Source organism: Thunnus thynnus, chromosome 24 (assembly GCF_963924715.1).
Source record: "Thunnus thynnus chromosome 24, fThuThy2.1, whole genome shotgun sequence".
Lineage (NCBI taxonomy): Eukaryota > Metazoa > Chordata > Actinopteri > Scombriformes > Scombridae > Thunnus > Thunnus thynnus.
Genome location: NC_089540.1, coordinates 13,738,492 through 13,753,604, shown reverse-complemented (window position 1 = coordinate 13,753,604; position 15,113 = coordinate 13,738,492).

Below are 15,113 nucleotides of genomic sequence, written 5' to 3'. Positions count from 1 at the left end.
GGAAAAAAATATCCATGACAGCTTAAAAATCAATGGTTTTACAATGATATGAAATGCATCTATGAGGTCGTTTCTTTTGCCTCAGCAGAGTCCCCTTGTTTTTTTCAAAACAAACAGAAGTCTGTACAAAGTGATACAGAACTTCCATCACATGTTTAGGTTAACATTATTCAAATTAGTTGAATTTTACAGCTAGAGGTTTTATCACTGGAAATGATATCCTTGAAGTTGTTTTTTTTTTAACAAATGAATGAGTTCATGACCTAATGAGTAACCAGAAAATGCCATTAGTAGCCCTTTTGGGTGATTGATTGACTCCATATTGGCTTTATTGGAAATACACAAGTGGATTTCAGTCAGGAGAGAGTCATGTGGAAAAAGAGGAGTGATTAAATCAATTTGTTTGACATTGTGTGTACAATAGGGATAGTTAAAGAAATATGTGAGGATGATTAGACCCCATCGTGATGTCATCGTTTTTAAGAGGGTAGTCATGTCATGAGCTGTACAGGAATATCCCCTGATGGAGTGAAGACACTGGTTGTGGTGAAGGAATGAAGGGGTATAGAGCAGTGGTTGAAGATCTGGACAGAACTTCTGATGAGCTCAGTTGAGGGACCCATGGACGCTGGAGCCCGGACGCTGAAATGACAGCTGACGGCCGTGGAGAAAGTAACCGTTTTAAAAGTTTGACAGCGACGGGATGATTGACCCACCGTGTTTGCATCTTAAATACCATTAACATAAACAACAATTAGGGATGCACTGATCCAACCTTTTCTACCCAATACCAATGATAACTCATAATCTTTGTCGATTCCCAATCCCACACCAGTGCTTTTGTTTACCCCAAATAAAAATAAAATCTGCACTGCACGGAACTAATGGGGAGAATTTTTATATAAGGCAACATGTGACATCGACAAATTAACTGTATTTAATTGTGGATTGTCACTCCTGGATGATACTTCCACTTCCTAATACTGATCCAGGGTGAATGGATCATTGCACCCCTGATAAAAAATATTCACTGAGCACATACAGGACTAAAATGAAATCTTGGCACACATTTAATCTTTCAATTCAATTACATTCAAAAAGAGTATCAGGATCCAACATACTTGTCTACATTATGAGCATTTTCCCTAAGTGGTGCATCAGTTAATCCTATCAGTTTATTATTAACCTATCACTAACATGTCCATATTAATGTAATGCAAAGTCAATTAACAAGTGAGAAACTGTTGCTTCTAAGTTTAGACCCTGTCAGACGAAAGGTGGAGCTTGACCTTTGCTTGACAGCCCTGCTGAAAGAGAGATAACACTTACTCTTGACAGGTAATTACACAGGAAGGAAAAATGTGAAGGAATGCAATAGATACTGTATATCATATATGTTTTTGCTATAAGCTAACTCTGGTACAGTAAATGGTAGCATTTATGTTTAACACTGTCAGTTATGGCATGGAGAGACTGTCTCGTGCATAAATGCACACAGCGTCTCTCAGCTGCAGGGAGATCGCTGCATACGACTGAGTTTATATGTAAATCTATATATCTGCAGCGCTAAAGTGAATCAATAGGACGGGCATTTGAATTTCGTGAGGGGCACACAATGTATTGCATATTTCTTTATCCTGTTATCAAACAAGTTGAACACAGCTTTGGACAGAGAGTACATGGACCGCCGGATAAAAACAACAACGAATTTGGTCTTTGCAAACGGAAATGATGTCTGTAGTTATTTGCATATAAAGTGGGTAAGTGAGATCCAATCACAAGTGGTCACTCAAGACGCATGTTAGTGCCAGGTGTAAACAGACATACTTAAAGCTGTCCATTTGTGATCAGATCACCTGAGACAGATGTTAGTGCCAGGTGTAAACAGACATACTTAAAGCTGTCCATTTGTGATCAAATCACAAATGGCCTGTGACCCCTGGCAACTTGAAGTGTTTGAGTGCAGTATTTTCCCAAATTGCACAATCAGGCCCTGAACACAAATGATGCTGCAGAACAGACCTGACTGCCTCTTGAAAAGAAGAAAAAGGGATTTTGACTTATCACAATGGCTTGTCAGAGTGAACTGCAGTTGTGCTGATGGAAATAATTGTGTACTTCAACCCTTCAGTGCTTCAATTATCTACTGACATGCATCATACTGAATGCAAAATGAAATGAAAATTAATATTCAGTGAATGACATTTTTAGGCAATTTGACACTCTGAAAAGAAGAAGTGGGAGGAGAGTAAAAGAGTAGGATCTTTGTTTTAAAATGAGAAAATTTAATTTTAGTCATTTTATTCAAGAGTGAAAGATGATTTTGATACCAAATCACTTTATTTTCCAACAAAATAGAATGCAAAATGGTTTGCTAATTCAATAAACAAGGTACAATGGTCTTAATTAACTGCTATTTTGAAGGGAAAACAAACTTGTACCTTTAATTAAAGAAGTCTGGCGCTATTCTATATTTCAACTAATCCCATTAAAATGCCAAAACTGAAAATGCATAAGCCCCTCTCTCATTATTGTCCAACTTTTCTACCGTCTGTGGCACTCAGCCTCTTGCCTGTTTATTCACAATGAAGCGGTATGTTTATGAATCTTAAAAAAAGGCTCAGTAATTTCCCAAAACAGCCAGTCACTGTATCGCTTTAGCAAGTGGGAGGAAAAAAAATGGACTCTCTGGATGTTTCTTGGTGGTTTGGTGTTTTGCTTGACCTTTGTCATTAATCTCCTTTTTTGAACTCTTTGTATTTGTCTTTTGTGTTCTTTCTTTCAAGGTTAATTGCTTTGAAAGTGTGCAGTTTCAGCATCTCAGAGGCATATAGCTAAGTGACAATAAAGACAACATGCACATTTGTCTATTTACGCAGAAATATGCACACAAATAACACGCAGCTCAGATTTCACAATACTGAGCCGTTCTTCTCTTTATTTGGGACTGTGTATTCATGTTGCACACATTAAGCCACGTATAATGTCAGTATGTCTTTATTCTGTTGAAGTTGCCTAGTAACCGAAACATCAGCATGAGTTTGACTTGGCACATAGTTCACTGTTTTTTAATGGATTGCACTTTTTTTTTTCTATTTCAACCAGTGGGTGAAATGTTTTAGTTATGTAAAATATAATACATTTATAATCTGAACTGTATAAAAGTTCACAATGGAGTAATCAGCTTCTGAATGGTTGACATTGACTGGAAATCTTCGATATATTAAGCAATACATAGAACATGTTGAACATGAGGACCATTATAACGGTAATGGTCCCTTCTGCCTATATCCTCTCTTCTTTCTTCACGTCTCCTGGTTACTCATGGCCCCTCCTCTTAACATCTCTTCAAGACCTTTTCATCCTCAGACAGCAGAGTCCTCTACCTGTAACCATGAGTGTGCAACATGTGGATCAGAGTCCTTCAAACTTCTCTCTCTCCAATTCTTCCAACATGACAACCACAAGAGACTGGAATGAACATGAAGATGACGTGTCCAGCTGTCTCTCCTGGGACTTTTCTTTTCTTTTCCTTTTTCTTTTTCTTGTGTTTCTCGGCTCTGTCCTTTTTTCATCTACAGCGAACGGATTTCTCTTTTTTCTGACGGTGAGATATAAACAGCTTCTATGGCAACCACAGTACATTCTGCTAAAAAATATATCAGTTTGTGGTTTTGGGATGAATTTGGTAACTGCTTTGGTTGTATTGTCTTCTATTGTGCGTAAGCAAACTCAGATCTATGGATGCTGGTGCATTGCACAGTTCTGTATGTTGCGTTTTTTTTTCCTGACCTTCCAGATTACTTTGGCTCTAATGGCAGTAGAACGCTACATATTCATTTGTCATGGCATCCACTACCTGCGCATAATCAATACCACCAATGTTCAAATTAGCATTCTACTTATATGGCTGGTCAGTGGAGCGGTGAGCGTTCACGGAGGGTTAGTGTTGAGCCAAAATCAGCGTGGCTTCCAACAGCAAACCAGCGGGCTCCTGTGTGATGCTGTTACCATCAAGGAACATATCACATTTTCCCAGGAAGAGAACATGCTTGTGTTTGGGCCCCCATCTGTCATAACAACTTTTTGCATATTGACCATCTGCTACTGCTATGGGTGCATGTACCATGCAGCGCTCAGAGTGACCATGACTCTTAAGTGTAACAACCATCGAGCCAACCGCACTGTGGGATTCTACTTTTTAATGTTTTTGCTGCAGCTGGTGCTGAACATTTTTTTTGTCATCCTTACAGTGAAGGGGGAGAGAAAAGCATCCTCCTGCAAGACGATCAGTACCCTAGTGACACCACTAATAATAATCATACCTACATGCATCACTGCAACCTTCTTTATCTTCAGGAACCCGCAAATAAAGCGACTGTTCTTTTCTACTTGGCGTCAGAAATACCAGTCTACAATCAGGATGGAGGTGGAGATGCTTCAGCGGAACAGGAGCAGTGATGAGATGAGAGATCACACTTATCAGGGTGAGAACAAAATGCAAGTGGAGGCAGAAAACGTGGTGGCTACACCTAACCCTCTACCTGGTTATGTCTCTCCTTCTACCCCAGAGGTAGAAGGAGAGACTGTTAATAGAGTCAAATCATTGACTGACCTTTAGTGTGACCCAACACCTCTCCAACACCTTCGGAAGTGTGTTGAGCACAATTGTAGCAGCATGAAATCTGCTACAGTCTACAAAACTGTCATTAACAAGGTCTATATTCAGATGTATGACATGGTTACTACAATTGTATTGATAAACCTTTTGTGGTTAATATGAGCTTAATAACCACTTAAAGTGATTGCAAAGATATTATTTTGACTATATGTTTACTGAGTGGAATAATTTAGCAGTTTCTTATACCTATAATTATGTTGTTTTTAACACTACTACAAATAAACAAAAAACTATTTTCAATACCAAGATGGTCAAGTAAGTTGGTATTTTTCATAGAGAAGTGCTCCTACGCACTGTGCTAACGGTATTTTGTAAATATTGTTACACCGATTGATCAATTTCTATTACATTCAGTCCAAACATCTGATCTGCAGTATATAACTTAAAGGAGACATATTCTTCACATTTCCAAGTCTCTATTTTAATATGGGATTCTACTGGAATATCTTTGCATGATTTACAGTTCAAAAAACTAATAATTTATATAATACTGGCTCTTTATGCAGCCCCTTAGTTCAGCCTCTGTCTGAAACAGGCTGTTTTAGCTCCCTTCTCTTTAAGGTCCCCCTCCAGATGAGCCCAGTTGGGAGACTACGTCATCAAACGATGAAACGTTCTTTACTCGAAATGTTAACTTCTCAAATTCATCTGTACGTGTTTGAGCCCCATCAGAAATACTTGAGTGGACAATGCAAACACATGTAAAAACCTTAGTAACGGCCTTAGCAACCGGGGCTACGGAACGGACAGATGTAACATAGGCATGCGAACTGATGTCAGCTCATTGGCAAGGTAGAAAAAATGTTGCAAACGAAGCATCCGGGCATATTGAAGCCCTGACTTTTGACTTGTAGGGAGTATTTCTACATATGTTAACCTCAAGTTTTGGAACTTGACCATGTTTAACATAGATATACAACATCATAACAGCATATAAATAAACGAAAACCACAAAAAGCATAACATGTCCCCTTTAAATATTAATTTTAGCTCCTCATGAATTTTATTGTTAAATATAACTTTGTTTAAATGTAATATTGCAGAATGAAATAATGTAATAGACGCACATTTTGTTATTTTACATTGGTGTTGTTACCAGTTGTGCGCATTTTCTGTTTTTGATATTGTTACTTGTAAAGGTTTATTCAAAATGTGACTTTAATGCAGTATTTCCCTCAGATGCTGATATGTAATAAAACATTTGTTGATTTTTATGTGAAAGTTTGAACACGTTTCCGTTGTCAGTCACTACTTTGTAAATAAAAACATTCGTGAAGAATCAATAGTTTGGTTTTCTTGGACTGTGCAGGGTACATTGAAGAGGACAGAAGCTTTCACGTTGAAGTATACCGGAAACCAACACACACACACACTGATCAATATTTACTCCTTATTTCTCACCACCCATTGGTTCTTTTAATCTAAGAAAAGCACTGTGTAACTGTATTTTTGACTAGTCTGTTTGAACTTGAAATGATTTGTCTCAAAGTAATAACAGTGATCAGATGTGTCAGAGCCCACTTTCCCATGCGGACAAAGACTTCCACTTGAGAAAGCTTAAGTGAGTCAGTGTGATAGTAATGAGAAATGACATTGGAGAGACAAGGTCAACACGTTTTCTTTTTCTTCCCTGCGATTAGAAATAGATCACCTTGAGCTTGAGAAGCCTTTTCAGTGTTTTCAGTTTGCATTTACAAAGTAAGGTAGACATCAGTCTTATAAACATTTAAAGGTCCCCTTCCATGTTTTAAGAATAAAAACTCCTCTTGAAATAATAATTTGTATTGTGTGGTTTTCAAGTTTTCCGCATCACACTTGTGTAAGTAAATTAGTTGTGATATCACAAGTCATCCTTGTAGGTACAGTGTATGCCTTAAACTCAGGTTTATGGTGAGCACAGAGAAACTTCCCCTGTTCAGCAGATGAATGTGAAAACAGCCCTCTAGTGTCAAACTCTGCACATACATCATTCTACACATTGAAGCTCAAACAGAGTAAAACACATTTTCGACTGGAGGTAGACTTTAACTTTTGGGAGAACATCTTTTTATACCTTGCCTCCAAGAACATGTGCTGTTTCTCATCTTGCCTCGTCTTTTACTAACCTCACATACTTTAAACTAGTATATATCAGTGGCGGCTGGTGACTCAAAAAATTTGGGAGGACAGGAGGAAAACCAAGCCACGGCATCATGTAATTTTACACTAGTTGGCTACTTATGTCTACTTTATTATGTTCAGGTTATGTTATGTTCTTATGTTCAAATGCAGGGCCTTGCAGAGACCTTTAGAGGGGCAGGGGGCAGTTTATATGCCAATAAAACAATTTGCTTTAAGAAAAACCCAAAAACCCCTGAGTGATGAAAAGACTAGTCCTATAAAGACATTTATAGTATTGTTCTGTTGTTACAACAGATTTATGTTCTCATCAAAAACAGACAACATATCGTATGATTTACACGTTTCCTATGTATTTTCTTAGTATACCAAAAGAAAATACCACAAAGCTTATAATCTCATTGAAGTACAGATCAGTGGTGAATACTAGAGAGATTGAACACTAAAACATTCACAGATCTAAAAGTGTAGGTTCACATCAAAAAGTATTAATACATTTATCAATTACATGACTTACACATTCTTATCTATATGCATGACACAAAATATAGCCTACAAAGCTGACATGTTAACACTGTTAATTCTAGTTACTTTAAGCTTATTACTCAATATACGGCTCAGCTTAACAACAAACAAGAATGAAGAAATTCTCACAAGCAAGCAGCCAGACCTCCTCCCTGCATTCACTAATCACACAACATCAACAGGTGGCTGAACAACCACTCAATTAAAAACTAGGTCAATTCCAAATGACTCAGACTCTTTCCATGTGAGTCCAGACCGCTGTAAATCTTCAGTCAACTCAACTCAGCAGTCCTTCAGGGCTGCTGCAACAAGCTAAATGTTGCATTGCTATCTGATGTGTTTAAAAGTAGTTTGCAATTTGCACGTTATAATTTATTTTCTAACGCTACTGTATGAATCTATCCCTTTACTGCATACAGTGGTAGAGATTTGAAGATGAAATTTGGAAATTGTCATTGGACCAACGCGATGTTGATATTGTATTCTGGTTCTAGATTGGTTAGAAAGGACCATTTTACGTGTTTTAGACAATTATAGATTAGCATGAAAAAAATGAAGTACCTTAAGTTGATATAAGAGATCCCGCCCTCAGGAGGACAACAGCCTGTCCTCCTCTGCCCCCCCACCATCACCACTTCACACACACCTGCCTGCCCTGAAGGTATCACTGTTGAAACATTTTAATCAGAATTTCAATAATGGATTTTTTCCAAAGAAGAGAGAATTTTTTTTTATAAATGATACTGAGATTTGGTAATGGTTATTTCAACCAATTACTCATTTTTATATTTTGATCATCTCCATCTTGCCTCTCAAAAATAGAGGAGGAGCAACCTCCTCTGCCTCTGTGTTTGAGCCTCCTCTGGTATATATCCTTGGGGAATATTTTGCCTCAAAGTCCAACCTTTTTTTTTTCATAGCTGAACAAAGCTGAGAGGTTGCTGGTTGCATAAGTGTGGTACCCACTTGTTACCACAGAGAGGCAGTGCTGCAATGCGTAACACAGCTGGCCTGACTGCAGGTGTGAGATAAGTCTGTGTGTTAATGCGACATCCTCTCGACTCTCCTGAGCTCTGGTGCAGCTCGCTTGTATCATCGTCAGACTGGAGGATGGAGATAGACGCAAGCAGGCCTTTTTCATCCGATCATTACGGATGAAGACTGAAACCTTGAAGATTTACAAAGCGTTATTCATGACATCATGCTTAAATGACAGTGGTGACCATTAGCAGTCTTGTATTTAAAAGAGATTTTCTACTTGAAGCTAAAATTCCTGCTGGGAAAAAAGACATGATGTAAAAATTGAGTAATTTTGATCAGATAATCCTATCTGCATGCCTGCCCGGTTCTACAGTCTGGCAGGGCATGCAGATGAAAATTGATCATTATAAATCTGCTTGAGTGCAGGTTTGTTTGTGAAGACATTTGTAATGTGTGTACCACCCTCAGTGTAATAAATACCCGCATTCTGTAAAGCTCACATCATTGCAGGTGCATGAAAGTGTCATAATCTGAAATGAATAGCGTGTGTGCATGTACGCCTGCGACTGTGTGTGTGTGTCCTGTAGAGATCACAGTGCCAGTGCAGCTTCATTAATCTCTCAGCATCATGGGACTTGTCTGAACTCTAAAAGAGGGCTAGAGAGAACAAGCTGCCCCCCCTGGGGAGTCACTCCGTTTACCCTCCACACACTCGGGTCACTCCTCATATCACACACTCTTCAGCTATACAATGTCAAACCCTCCAGTAGGCCTGAAAACACAGAGCCGCTGCCACCGCTGCTGCTGATCTGCGCAGAATGTGTGTGGATGTGCGTTATTTGCGTGTGCATATTTTTGTTTGCTCATGCATGAAGAGTGATAGAAGGTGAGTGGCGCATTTTCAACAGTGAGACTTTTTTGGCAGTATGTGGGTCACGCTGAATGAGTCGCATGATTTCCTCAAGTAGGCAAAACTGTGCCACGATTGTATTATAAATATTTCTTTCTCCTCAATAATGCATAGGAAAGCACATATACTGATTACATTACAAAACATGGTGTTATAAATATCTTAAGACTCACATAGGAATAAGATTCACACTACAGCATAACAGCATAATTATATGCAACGTGATGACACACATGGTGGGATTCAGAGGAATACATCATTAGTTGTCCTGGAATCAGTCATGAGCCAATCAAATTACCTGTTTTCCTTCCCTTTTAAAGCATTGCACTCTGCACCGTAGTATAGTCCAGTGTGGATTCACCACAAAAGCTTCTCCCTACAGAAAAGTGGTTTCCCTCTATGGAAGATGAATGAGAAAATAAATGGCACTTTTAATTAAATTAGCCTGAGAGGACGAAACACATTTAGCTTCCATGCTGTTCTGATCCACCAGCCAGGCACCTCCGCAATTCTCACTTAGTGTGTCACGTATACTGTCAGCTCTTTGTTGACTCATGTACAACACAGCCGCATGTGGATACAGTGTAAAATTGTTTTAGTTATTTTCCCTGCTTGAGACGTATCCTTACTTCCGTACCTGATGGAGAGCTAATTTGGGCAAGAAATGTATTTTTTCTAAATGTAATAAACATTTTTTAAAGGGAGCATTCTATAGTGATGCGAGTCCTTCAGAAGCAGAAATCAAAGCAAATTTCTGCAAACATAATGTACTGCATCAACCACAGAAAAGAGTTCATTGCTCTGCGCATCTCGCTTTTGATCTGGTCTAAATTCATGGGACAATGCAACCATGAATCTCTGTAATTTTTTTCTGCTTAATTGTTATTGGCTCAGCACGCTTCACATATCTTCCCACTTTGGTGCAGTCAAGTCTGTAACTCAGTGAGCTCTTGTATCATGATCCACATGCTGTTTCAGAAAAGAATGTCAGTGTTGGACAATTCAGCAGAACCACAAATTCAGTGACAACTTTTTGTGTTTTTTAGGTCTGATGCCAACGTATTAAAAATTCTCACTTGGAGAATTTGGAAACTACACTATGGTTAAGGTTAATGGAAAGATTGTTATAGATCTCATGGGATGCAAACCCCGGTCTCCTGCATGAAAACAGTCTACATGCCCATTGTTCACCCTGACCTCCACTCCCTTACTTCCCTAGTGTGTGACATTTTGGGAAAAATGACATGTATTACTGATCTTTTCGACTGTAGCTGGTTGTCAGTTGGTGGTGCCAGTGATGTTGATCTCTACTGTTTGGGAGTATTTGATCTAATTTATTTTTGGGTCTATTTTGGACCTGGTCCCTTCAGATTGGGTCTCTCTTTCTGAAAATTATTTTATGCATGTCTGGCTCGGGTGGGTTTTCCATGTGTCCTTTTCGGAATGGGGTCAAGACTTCTAGTTTCAGATGCTTTCCCACCTGTGTACGGAAATGGTCAAATTTTAAGGAAATCAATAGAAGGGGTGTGGCGAGCTCCTAGATTTGTCAGCATGTTTTCATTTTATTGCTTTAAAATATAAATTACAGGCAGGGTTTTTGTAACTTCAGGGTTAGGGTTAGGGTTTCCCAAAGAATAGATATGTAGCTTCAGTATGGCTCTCAAAAATCTGTCACACTGATATCTCGCTGTATTATCATATTAAGAGCTAAATTTGAAAAAAAATGTGTGTACTTCTATGTATGTGTTCAAAATGTTGTGTTGTGTGGGTGCCTGATCCAAACTCCTACCGTGTCATGGCACGGCTTCCATCTCAACTTTGCCACCCCGCTGTTCTTACTGCTGAGCTGGCACAAAAATGGTGGTCAACCACTGCTGGTTTGTCTCTCCTCTAATGAGCTTGTTGTACGATTTAAACCTTGTTTTGCGCCCCTGGCTCCTGGCAATGGGTAAGTATACCAGGACAAACATTCTGTCAGTGTTAAACCAGACATTAGGCAGGTACCGATGGACAACTTGATCCAAAGAAAGGATAAATGCACTTTGACCTTTAATGGAAGTAGATAGGGGGGTTTTTTTTCTTCCTGAACCTTACTGTAGGCTTCATCATTACAACAATAGGCAAAGGACATAAGGGGAGTCATAATATGTGCAGTCTTGATGTTACATGGACCTCTACAATTGGAAATGTTATACATGACTGAGCCGCTGTGCTGTGCTGGCTCATAAGAGTCAACACTCCCTTTCACAATAGCTCTCATCAAAAACACAAAACTGCTTATCTATATGCATGTTTTCATTTGCACAGAGAAGATGTTGGCTGCACTGAACCAGGGTGATTTTTATTTCTGCAAACTGGAGGCATTCTGGTGCGATTTGTCCTTAGTTTTGCTCTCTATGGCAAAGAATGCACAATATGCAGTCATGCAGTGTTCTTCAGCCTGTGGCATGTTTATTAGCATTATACTGTAGACTGATTGTATTATATTTTTGAAGTAACAAGGTAAAATGCTTTTTACTACCAGTCCATCACTCAAATCTAATCCAAATGTGCATTCCAGTTGGGTGCTCAACCTCAAAAATACGAATCAAAATGTGGATCAAGGTTGCACACCATCAAAGCAAACAATGCCTGTAGAGCTTCACATTTTATTAGAATACAATGGCTAGCCATACTAGCCACTTTTTGAATGAACTAATTCAGAGAACAAGACAAAAAAAAATTGTCCAACAACATCAAAGCAGATTAGAGCAGGAAAACCATCTGGGAGTTATTAAAAACAACTTATCTTCCATTTAATTGTCTTTTTCCTTTCACAATGAACTGACCCTCACCAAGGTCACACTTTATATGACTTGAGGTCAGCCATGAAAGAATCAGACAAACTTTTTTATGGTGAAAATGGTAAATTCTCTTGTATTAAGCCTTCACGCCGAATGTTAGTTTGTGCTGATGGTCACAATGGTCCTGTCAGACTTAAAATTGGCATTTAATCATGAAGGTTGACCTTCCCTGTAGAAGAATTTGGGGGTCATTGGCCATTGATTGAGGTTAATCAATGGCTTGTTCACCTGTGATCTTAGGAGTGAAAGTGATATCTGTCATCCCGATGCCTTCAGGAATCCAAGTGGACAGGAGTTATGAAGGAATGAGGTTCGGGATGCGGTTGAGACCCTGTGGTCCCCTGGCGACCGGTGGAGCCTGTGTTTTAATGTTCCTCTGTGTGCTGTGATCAGCAGATGCACCAGAGTGATGATGACGCGCTGAGTAGAACAAAACTGTGTTTAATGGGCTAGAGGCCCGGCTGCTGTGCAGTGCTGGCACGGACCAGAGAGGGGAGGCGGAGATGAGGTGTTTGTGTGTGTGTAGGTTTGTGTGTTAGAGAGAGAGAGGAAAAACTGCAAGAAATTTTACTCAGAGTACTATTTAACCTGTTAAAACGGTTGTATGTCTGAAGGAGCTTTCTAAGTCTATTTTGGAGACACATTAAAAAAGGAAAACCTGTATTACAAACTGCGGGTGAAGTGTTTATTGGAGAGGGAAGGAAAGATGCTATTGATTGGAATCACGGGAAGTGTAAGCACCAGCATTTTTGGAGCTTGACCCACTCGACTCTGGCCATTGTTTTTGTAATCTGTTTTCCTTACTTAATGGAATTGCAATGCTAATCTACTGGAGTACCATTCTAATATATTAAAAAAGTAAATTGAAGAGGTGAGGAATATTTGCTTTCACCTACACCTATTATGCGCTCAAGTTTTACGTTTTGGATTTTTGAAGCAGATTGATGAGATGATGATGAGTCTGAGTGCTAACATACTCAAAATGACAGTGTTAACATGCTGAACGTACTGACGTTTAATCATGTTCACGATCTTAATTTAGCGTGTTAGCATGCTATCATTTTGCTAATTAGGACAAAGTACAGTGGAGACTGATGGGTATGTTTTGCAAGACCACTATTGGACAAGGTCAAATTTTGACCTGCTGGTGGTGCTAGATTACAGGTGAGGGGATCACCATAATTATTAGGCTCCATCGTTCATCCTTCCTCCATCAATGAGTGTACAAAGTTTCACTAGCCATTAGGTGTTGAGATTTTTCAATCTGGACAAAAGTGGCGCAGCACCATTGCCATTCCTAGATCCATACCACTGGAGTGGCTACAAATCTACCCCAGTCTGAATGGGTTACTATGGTTACTTTTTTTACAGTAATTTTACTTTTAGCACTTACTGTATAGCACCAGATATACAGCTGAAATTGAATTTTCATCTGTGGTCTCTTGGCTGCCAACGGCTTTGGGAAAACCTTAAAACTGATTGATCAGCATCAAAGACACAATGGATCTAATGTTGACCTTCATGATCAAGTAACTGTACAATAGCCTGATTCCTCAGCCAACAGACTGTAATAAAGCTAATGGAGCAAAAGGGAGTTGAGAGAATGGGGGGAGGAGACAGCGATGCATAGGTTCTCTGTCCAATCTCCTCTGCAAAGGCATATAGGCTGCATGTATGTGAAGTCTCATCATCCACGTCTGCCTTTACATGAGCTCTTCCATTTCTCTGTTGCTCTGTTCCTCTCCCACTCTCTCTTCTTTCATGTCTATATAATCCTCTTTTGTACGACTCGTTCATACTCTCTGCTTTTTAATCAGGATAATTAGGCTTAGACTTCTCCCTCGCCATTCCTTTCCTACAGAAGATGGTGGAATATGTGCACTAAATAATGCTCCTATTATTGGAGGATAATCATCTGAAAAATGATTTAAAGGTTATATTTTTTATGGCAGTGGTGAAGGTTGGAGATAAGGCAGTGAGGTGGGGGTTTATGGTCCATGATGCTTTTGATTGTCCAGAACAAAATCCATTTTAGTGACAGTATTACGCTCTACAATAGGAAATGAGATGAGGCTGCAACACAGGGTCCTGCTCAGCTTTGCATGACTTCTGCCTTGTCTCTTCCTATTGTCTCTGCTGCTCCTGACACAAAGATGATGTTGAATCATTAGAACTGTGTGTCAGTAGTACAATAGTAGAAATGTATGGAGAATATCTGTTTGTTCAAAAGTGTTTCTGCAAAAATATCCATCTTAATGAATGGGAAGTGTTTCTTAGAAGGTGGAAAATAATCAGACACTATTAATGTCAAGATAAGAGTTCACACTGCTACATAAAATGTTCCAATTGTATTCCCCCCCTTTAATCAGGCAATGAGTTGATGTTTTGTAATCAGGTTAAACAGCAAAAAGGTGCTTAAAGATCCAATTTTTCAAGTCCAGTTTGGAGCAAAATCTGATTCTGAGTCATGAGACCAACATGTTGCTTATTCACTTAAAATCTGTTTTTTTTATTGTCGTAGTAGCGAATGAATTGTTCTTTATATGAGATTACTGTGACATGTTGCACTTCTTAGTGTTAGAATAAAGAGAATGAAAAAAATATCTGTTCATTTTGATGGCAGGAAATAAAATCTACTCACCAAGTTCACTGTTTTTTCCACTTTACTTTAGATAAGGTTAAATTTTAAAAGTTCATTACTTTGTGGAACTTGATAATAGCAATATATGTTTACTTCATGTAGCTTTGGCTCTGAATAGGTCAAAAATCATTCCAAAATGTGTCTTCCTCTCCTTCCCCTTTGCTTCTCTTGTTCTCTTTCCCCCCAATCAAAGCCTAAAATGATCTCGTCCCATTTTCTCACTTGTTTCAAGAAAAACAAATTTCAATGACAAGACTTATAATGGACATTTTTTGCAGTGCAGCGATGCCGAACACTCGTGCTGCTCAGCATCCGCAGTAACAGTTAACATGATTAGGCACGGCTTACATAAACATCTCCCATGGCAACAGTGCACCGGCGCCAGGCGAAAGGCAGGGAGAGGAGCCGTCACCG